Source organism: Cupressus sempervirens, chromosome 1 (assembly GCF_028749045.1).
Source record: "Cupressus sempervirens isolate cs-2001-9-10 chromosome 1, ASM2874904v1, whole genome shotgun sequence".
NCBI classification, from domain to species: Eukaryota; Viridiplantae; Streptophyta; class Pinopsida; order Cupressales; family Cupressaceae; genus Cupressus; species Cupressus sempervirens.
This window is the reverse complement of record NC_143118.1, coordinates 441,149,151-441,158,937: the sequence shown is the minus strand read 5'-3', so window position 1 is coordinate 441,158,937 and position 9,787 is coordinate 441,149,151.

The following is a 9,787-nucleotide window of genomic DNA, read 5'->3' as shown; positions in this document are numbered from 1 at the left end:
AATTTCACCTTCTTGCTTTTCTTTTTAATTTATCCTCTTTTATTTAGCATTTTCAATGGTATTAAGTCCCTTTTTGTTTTGATTCCTTGTACTTCTTCTTTGGCCTTTGTTGGTATGTCCTTCATTTCATTGGCTTTAGGCCTTGGCCTTGGGGTGTTTTTTACTCCTCTCTCCAAACTTAGGCCTAAAACACTACCACTTAGTCAATTGTTTGGTTTTATCATGTGATTTGAAGATTACATTTAAAGCTTATACCAATTATTGCATAAAATTAGACTTATGTGATTTGTATCATAGCTAGAATTTAGTCAATTTAAGCCATATTAATACATGAGAATAATGAATGATTAATTAGATCCATGTCCAAGATATCGTAGATCCCTTTATTACAAAACTTCAAATAAGATGTTACCATGACAAACATTAAAGACACTACATATAATCCCTTCTACTAGTTTAAATAGTCCTAAGAATGACAATTAAAGTCTAAAAAGTTGGAAATGATGAAGCTTTGAGGTGGTTGAGTCTTTTTCATTTAGTTGAAAGTTAAGGGTTGCAGAAATGACCAAAATAAGTGCCCTCTATGTTTGTAGTTAGCTGATATTTGTTGGAGGATGAGTGAAAAAGTTAATGCATACCTACAAGCTATATGGCTCTGCAAACAAATAATGAAGACAAATGTACAATATACCCCTCTTGATGGTCCAAACAATCTGACTTTTCTTTGTATTTGCAATTAAAGAAAGATCTTTAAATTAAGGCTAATTGCCTTGCTTATATAGTAGAATTCTTGGATATGAGACAACTATTAATGCACTTTTCTTTCATGTGTTTGCAATCTATCATTTAACAGAGGTTAGCCCATGTGTTGAATTTTAATTTGAACCTGTTGGCTATAATGTTGTCCTTGATGCAAATGACTGATAACGTGTAAAGGTGGAAATTTGATTTTTTTTTGAAAACTCAATATATCTTTTGACAAAATTTTTAAGAAAGTAGTAAAGTTAATGATTGACATTAGTGCTATGTTGCATGATTGATGTGGTCACTTATTATCATGCCTACGATTACTTTTTGATCAATTCAATTAACTAAGTTGGGCACTTAACTTGGTCTTAAATATGCCATTTGGTATAATCCCATGGTGGACTTGAAGAGATTTTAAATTGGAATTCATTTTTTTGTTGAAAAGATGAGAAAATGATCTTTTAAAACTTTTTCTAAACAAACCCCATTTAGGGTCACTACCATGAGGAAATTTTCAAGGTTCCATGAAAGCTTGTTTTTAATTTTTTTTTGTGGGTTTCTATTAGCATGAATTATGATGGTATTCCTATGGGGGAGTATGTTATCAATGTTGGAGGCATAATTCAATGGTTATGTGTTGCATTCATTATAGTGTTTGACATCAACATACTTATTATTATGTGAAGATTGACAGAGTTATAGAGGAAGAAGTGTTTGGCGTGGTTTGTGGACTGAAGATAAGCTGTAGCACACTTGAGCTTATGATCTATAGGATGTATAGATTCTATAGCTAAGAGTTCTCACAAAAATATGAAGACTGGACAAAGGTTTGAGGATTTTAGTGAAGGAAGCTTTCAGACAATGTTTTTGGAAAGAGGGTACTGTAGTTTTCATTCTATCTCCTCATAGGGATGGAATTGGGTTAAGAGGACTGAGACAGAGGTTGAAGACATGGTAGAGATTCCTTGGTTAAGAGGGTATAATTAGAAGATCATTGCATGGAAATTTATGAAGAGTTTGAGCCAACACTTAGTGTATAATCTTGAATAAGATGTAAAATTATGATGTAGCATTTATTGCAAAATCTTACGAATATCCTATATTATTATTGTAAATTAGGAAAACCTCAATGATGATTCAATAACCTATATTAGGACTTGGTATAAAGGAAAGGCCATTTCCTTGTGGTAGAGTGTTTCATTGATCAGTAAGATCATTTTGGTATGCATTTTTGTGATTGTGGTATCTAGTGTGAACATACAAGCCTGAATATGAATATTTCCTAAGTCAAGGGAGAGGTTAATGTAGTAGATACATAGTAATTTTAAAAGGAAGTGATTTGGAAAGATAAGATTTTGGTTGATGATTAACACTTCTTATTTATATTATTCAAGAAGAATAATACTGTGGCTATTTGGAGAATGGGTTCAACTAGCCTCCTTTCAACTCCTAACAAGGTTGGAATCTCCTAATAGGAACTCAAAGTCTCTTAACAGGGACTCATATGTAATGATTATATTTTATTGACTTCTAATAGGGTCTATCCTTTCATAAGGAGCTTTAACATGTTAAATCTACAACCCATAAATGCATGAAGATAACCAACAATAAACAAAAGACAAAATTAAAACAAGGAACACCAGAAATATCTTTGGAAAACCCTTCTAGAATGAAGGGAAAAACCTAGCCACACAACAAAGCATATCTTTATTGATAATGAAATTCAAGTGTACAATATCCTTTTCTTGAAGAAAATATATAAAAATAGGAGAGACTCTTCACATGATAACTGAAGGTCTCTTGAGATTCTCCTAACTCCTATAATTAATTGTGACTCTTCATGCCTCAATGCATGTGAATGACACATGCCATTTACATTAATATTACAAATTAAACTCAAGTGTCCTTTTCAACTGAAGATGATAATAATGGTAATAATGTCCAAATTTTGAGAGATAAAGATCTCTATCGCAGCTACAAACTTTAACATAATATTAGTACATAATCTTTTGGGCTTTCCTTAGTTATTATATTTTTTGTTATTGTGTATGGTTATCTTTATATGGTTATTGCATCTATCATTTACATGTTTTAGAATTGATAAAGATATTGAGAGTTATTTTAAGAGTATATCTGATTCAATCCCCCCACCAACCTCTGAGTTATCTTAGTGGACTTTACTTTCTAACAATGGGTATTAGAGCATTAATTCCTTGAAGAAAAATATTAAGAAGTTAAGGATATCTATGACACATTTTAGGAAAGATAATCTAAAGTTTGATGGTGATGCAAGAGCATCCTAGGTTGCCTTGCTATACTTCTCATCTTTGTTCATTTTTCCAGTTAATGCCAAGTTCTTATATGTGCCAAGTTGTCCAATGTTAGATGAGTATTTATGTACTTGTTGAGTTGCCCAGTATTGATTGAGTACTTTTGTGGTTGAGTGTTCCTTTATATACCGAGTGAACCTAATGTTTATTGATACTTGGTTCCTTCTTGGACCTAGTTTGTCTATGATTGGTTCTTAGTTTGAGATGGCTTGTGTATTTAATTTGGATCATGAATTTAATGTGAGGATATTGTCTTGGGATGTGTGTAAACCATTTTAAGGTTGGCCTTCTATTATGCAAAAATCTAGAATCTTCTATAAGCCTTTTTGACAAGTATAAATACATATTTTTAGGTTAGGTGAGCATCACTTAGGGAGTTAGGGATAAGATCCTAAAGGAGTGAGTTTATAGTTAGCTTGCAGAGATTATGGATCTAGAGTTTGTAATCTTTGTATTGGCCGTAACCTAGAAGGTCTTACAGTTGGGCATGCATGTTGATAATTGGATGAATCAATAAAGTATTGTCATTTCTCTCACCTTACTGTTGTATTTTGTGTTGTTTACTTCCATTGTATTTACTCAACAAGGTGATTGGGTAGTTACGTGTGTCTCCAACCATAGATATTCAGTTTCTCCTTGTGTTAGGTGGTATCTGAGCTTAAGGTTCATCCTTTAGGAGATTGGATCATGTAGAAAACCTAAGTTGGATTTGGTTATAGGGTGGTAGATCTATAAATTTGATCTATAGCTTGTAAAGGGTTATAATCTTGCAGGAACCTATTTGTCAAGATGGTTTTTTTGTTTAGTGTGGAGCCTGATCAGTCCCAAAGTGGGAGATTGATAGGTTGTGGTGACTAATCAGGGAAGTACTGTACATACTCCATAATTCCTAGGTAGGGTTCAAGATTTTATCAAGATTTTGGGCCGACATGTAATTATTAATTGTAGCCCTAAAGTAGTAAAAATATTTGTATAAAAGGGCTTAGGGTTAGGAATTTTTCATATGGTGATGCAAAAATTGTCTTGCGACAGTATTGAGCTATAAAGGCTTGTGACGGTATTGAGCTGTAAGGGATTACAGATTGTAATCACTAGATCATAAAAATATTGTACTTACTGTTTGGTGGATGTAGCTCAGGGTTTGGGCGAACCATGTTAAATCTTGGTGTCTTGTGTTCTTTTCTGTGCGATCTATTATTTTATGATATTGTTTATATTTGCATGCAATTGTTGTTTCTGTCTATGATTTAATCCTAAGAAGTAGTATCGGAGCGAGGTTGTTTTTCAATTATCCTCTGTGGAAAGTCTCATAGTTGAGTGAGAGCGATGCCAAATAAGGGTCTAGGCTAAGGGTTGACAAATTTAATGGGTAGAACTTTCAGTTATGTAAGATGCAAATGGAGGACTATCTTTATCAAAAGGATTTATGGAAGTCATTGGAAGGGAAAACCAAGAATCAGGGATCTATGTCAAATGATGAATGAGATCTTTTAGATAGAAAGGAACTTGGAAGCATTTGATTATGCCTAGCACCATCGGTGGCACTTAATATTACAAAAGCAAAGACGACATAAGAGTTGATGGAAACCCTAAAGAAATTGTATGAAAAGCCCTTTGCTTCAAACAAGGTATTTCTTGTAAAGCATTTATTTAATATGAAAATGATAGAAGGTGGATCTATTGTAGATAATTTAAATGAGTTTAATACTATTACTAGTCAGTTATCTTCTGTGGGTATTAATTTTGATGAAAAAATTAGGGCTCTCTTCATTTTGTGTTCTTTGCCTAAAAGTTGGAATGGTATGGTAATGAGTGTGAGTAATTCTATTTTTGGATCTAGTACCCTAAAATATTATGATGTGATCAATGTTATTTTGAGTGAGGAAAATCGTAGGAAAACCTTAGGTGGATCTACATCAGGAAGTGCTTTGAACGCACAAAGTTGAGGTAGAACGACTAAGAGAGGAAGTAATTCTAGAAATCGTGGGAAATCAAGAGGAAAGTCAAAGGGGAGGAGATCTCAATCGAGAGGGCCAAATGAATGTTGGTACTATGGTAAAACATGGCATAAAAAGAAAGACTGTTGGACTTGAAAGAAAAATGAAGGAGATAAACTAGGTGGAGATAAGGAAGCAAATGTGGTAAGTAACCAATCTGAAGAGGATGCTTTGTTTTTGTCTTTAGAAAGTGTTGATGATTCACGAGTTTTAGATTTTGGTGCTTCATTTAATGTTACACCTCATAGAGGTTATTTCATTGATTATGTCCAAGGGAATTTTGGACTTGTTTATTTGGGGGATAATGAACCTTGTCAAATTTTTGGAAAGGGAAAAGTTAAGATAAATTTGCAAAATGGTAATCATTGACTACCACATGAGGTAAGACATGTTCCAAGGCTGAGTAAGAATTTAATTTCAGTAGGGAAACTCGGTGATGAGGGTTGTGTAGTCACTTTTAATGATAAAAATTGGAAGGTTTCAAAAGGTTCCCTTGTAGTAGCAAAAGGTGTGAAAGTAGGCAACTTATATCTCTGTACAGGTCATATTGTTCCTTCTACTTTAATTGTTTTAGAGAAAAATGAATGTTCAGGAACAATTGTTGTAGTTGAGAAGGAAGAACAAATAGCTGTTGTAAATTCTGATACAACACTATGGCACAACATACTTGGGCACATGAGTGAGAAAGGTATGAAATTAATTCACTCAAAGAAAGTTTTACCAGGTCTGAAATGTGTTAATATGGATTTCTGTGAAAGTTGTGTGTATGGAAAACAAAAGAGAGTGAGTTTTGTGAAGACTGGGAAGGAAAATAAAAAGGAGAAATTAGAGCTTGTGCATGCCAATGTATGGGGATTGGCTCAGATATCTTCCCTTAGTGGCTGTCATTATTATTTTACATTTATTGATGATGCAATTAGAAAGGTATGGGTTATTTCCTTAGAAATAAATCTGATGTATTTCAAACTTCTAAGAACTGGAAATTCTTGGTTTAAAATGAAATTGGTAAGAAATTAAAATGTCTTAGATTTGATAATGGTGGCTAGTATTGCAGTCATGAATTTGAAGATTATTGCTCCACTAATGCTATTATTAAACAAAAAACTGTTCCAAGGACTCCAAAGGAAAATGGAGTGGTTGAACACATGAACATGACTATAATGGAGTGTGCAAGGAGCATGAGGTTGCATGCTAGGTTTCCCTTACATGTGGGAAAAGGTTATCAATACTACTATATATTTGATTAATAGAGGTCCCTCTACTCCTCTAGGTTGTGGTATTCTAGAGGAAGCATGAAATGGTAAGAAGGTGAGTTATTCTTTTCTCAAAACCTTCAGTTGTGAAGCATTTTCTCATATATATTCTAAAAATAGAACCAAGCTAGAAGCTAACTCAAAGAAATGTGTATTTGTTGGATATGGCATTAATGAATTTGGTTATAGGCTCTGGGATTTTGAAAATCATAAAATTGTAAGAAGCAGGGATGTCATATTCAATGAGAAAGTGTTGTACAAAGATCTGTTGCAACAACATGAGAAGAAAGAAGATGATTATGTAGTGTTGGATGATACTCCAAAAGCTGATGTTCTAGCAATTCATCATGATGTGCAACAACCACAACAAAAAATACCACACACACCAGTGAATGTTAGACGGTCAACAAGGACATGCAAACCTCTAGAAAGGTTTTCTCCTTCTTTGTATTCTATTTTACTTACTGATGTTGATGAACTTGGATGTTATGATGAAGCTGTGTAGGTGGATACTAAGATTCAGTGGGAGTCTACAATGAAAGAAGAAATGGACCCTTTGGCTAAAAAATAAGACATGGGATTTATGTAAGTTGCTTGCAGGTAAAAGGGCTTTACAAGGTAAGTGGGTTTACAGGTTGAATGAAGAGGAAGGAGGTAAGAAATTTTTTAAAGCCAAGTTAGTTGTAAAAGGATTTGCACAGAAAAAGGGCATCAATTTTGATGAGATATTTTCTCTTGTTGTTAAAATGACATCTATTCGTACTATTTTAAGTATTGTGGCTACTGAAGATTTGCATTTGGAGTAGATTGATGTTAAAACAACTTTCCTTCATGGTGATTTGGATGAAGAGATATATATGACACAACCACATGGATATGAGGTCAAGGGTAAGGAGAAATTATATGGCTTGAAACAAGCACTTAGTATCTGAAATTTGATAGGTTTATGCATGAGCATGGATATAGTAGGTGTCATTTAGATCAATGTGTTTATTTTAAGAGGTTGGATGATGATAGCGACATTATTTTATGTTTATATGTTGGTGATATGCTTGTAGCTGGGTCTGACATGGATCATATTGAAGGGTTGAAATGCCAGTTATCACATACATTTGCTATGAAGGATTTGGGGGTAGAAAAACAAAACCTTGGTATGAAGATTTGCAAAGATAGGAAGAATAGGACATTGACGCTATCTCAGGCTGATTATGTTGAGAAGGTGTTGCAACATTTCTCTATGGAGAATGCTAAAGATGTCAACACACCTTTACCTAGTCATTTGAAGTTGACTAAGGAGATGTGTCCCAAGACACAAGAAGAGGAGGATAAGATGTCCAAGGTACCCTATGCTTCAGCTGTAGGAAGCTTGATGTATACTATGGTATGTACTAGGTCAGATATTGCACATGTAGTGGGAGTCATTAGCTAGTATATGAGTCATCCAAGAATTGAGCATTAGCATGTAGTCAAATGGATTCTCAGATATTTGAGAGGAACATCCAATAAGTGTTTACACTTTGGGGGTTCTACTGCTAATTTATAGGGTTATGTTGACTCAAATTTGGTAGGGGATATTGATACTAGGTAGAGTACTATAGGTTATGTATTTACTATTGGTGGTGCAGTAGTGAGTTGGGTTTCTAGGTCACAAAAGGTAAATGCTTTATCCACTATAGAGGCAGAGTATGTCATTTCTACAAAAGTAGCTAAGGAGATGATATGGCTTCAGTTCTTCTTGGAAGAACTGGGACATCCTGAAAAGGATAATTATTTGTTTATAGATAGTCAGAGTGCCATTCATTTTGCAAAGAAGTTGGCTCTGCATTCAAAGACAAAACACATACAGTTGCGGTACCATTTCATTCGATCCATTTTTGATGATGGATAGTTAAAGCTAGAGAAGAGACATACAAATTAAAATACAATGGATATGTTTATAAAGGTAGTGAGAAGGGAGAAGCTGAATTCCTCTTCAGCTTTACTTGGTCTTCTGGACTAAACATGAATAAAAGGATAACAACGTCCAGGGTGGTTTGATCCAGTGGGAACCTCATGGAGTAGTGGCATAGCTACAAGATCAATTTCCAAGTGGGAGATTGTTAGATTATGGTAACTGATCAAAGAAGTACTATACATACTCCATAATTCCTCAGCGGGGTTTAGAATTTTATTGGGGTTTTGGGCTGACATGTAATTATTAATTTTAACCGTAAAGTGGTAAAAATACTTGTATAAAAGGGCTTAGGGTTAGGGATTTTTTATATGGTGATGCAAAAATTGGCTTGTGGTAGCATTGAGTTGTAAGGGCTTGCGGTAGTGTTGAGCTGTAAGGGATTACAGATTGTAATTAAGTTGTAATCACTAGATCATAAAAATATTGGACTTACTATTTGGTGGACGTAACCTAGGGTTTAGGTGAACCACATTAAATCTTGGTGTCTTGTGTTCTTTTTTGTGTGATCTATTATCTTATGATATTGTTTACATTTGCATGCAATTGTTATTTTTGTCCATGGTTTAATCCTAACAGGTTTGAGGTAGAGGAAATGATGACCCTATTATTATGGACACGTTGAGACAAATTGCAACCAAATTAGATGCGATAGAGAAAACCTAGAGGAGAGGAGTGCATCTAGATGATGTGAGCAATGATGAAGTAATGACGCCAAACTCTAATCTAAAACTTTAGGAAGATCAAGATGAGGAAATATTATTGAGAGTATTATCTAAGGTACATTCAAATCCTATTGTAGAATTTGTTCCTTATGATGGAAAATTGGACACCAATGTTGTGTTGGATTGGAACTCTGATATGGAGAAGTTATTTGAGTTTGAAGGCATTCTTGATAATAGGAAGATGAAGATTGCAGTCACTAGGTTGAAAGTTCATGCCTCACTATGGCGGGAGCATTTACAAATTGGTAGACAAAGAAGAGGAAAGCAAAATACAAGAACTTGGTTGAAAATGGTGAAAAAAGTGTAGAAGTTCCTTCTTGCCAATTATCAAGTTAGCTTGTTGAGAAAGGTGCAAAATTTGAGACAAAAGGACATGAGTGTGAAGGAGTATGCTAAGAAATTCTATTTCTAGATTAGACATCAGATCTGGACATGTGGATGCTGAGATCAAGAAAGTTTCAAGGTACCTGAATGGATTAATATCTAGAATTCAAGATGAGATAAGTTTTGTGAAGTTGGAAAGTGTGGAAGAAACATATCAATATGCCTTGAAAGATGAAGAGATCTTGACAAAGAAGAATGAACAAAGATAGAGAGGTAGAGGTGGTAGATTCTAGAGAGGAAGAGACAGATCTTATGAAGAAGGTGGTAGATCTGATAATTTTGCAAAAGATAAGGGTAAATCTGAATGGAAAATTGATGATAAAAACAAGACTGAGTGGAAAGGTTATAGTTCTGATGAAGGAAGAGGTAATTATTACTCTAGAGGAGGTTTTCATGGTAT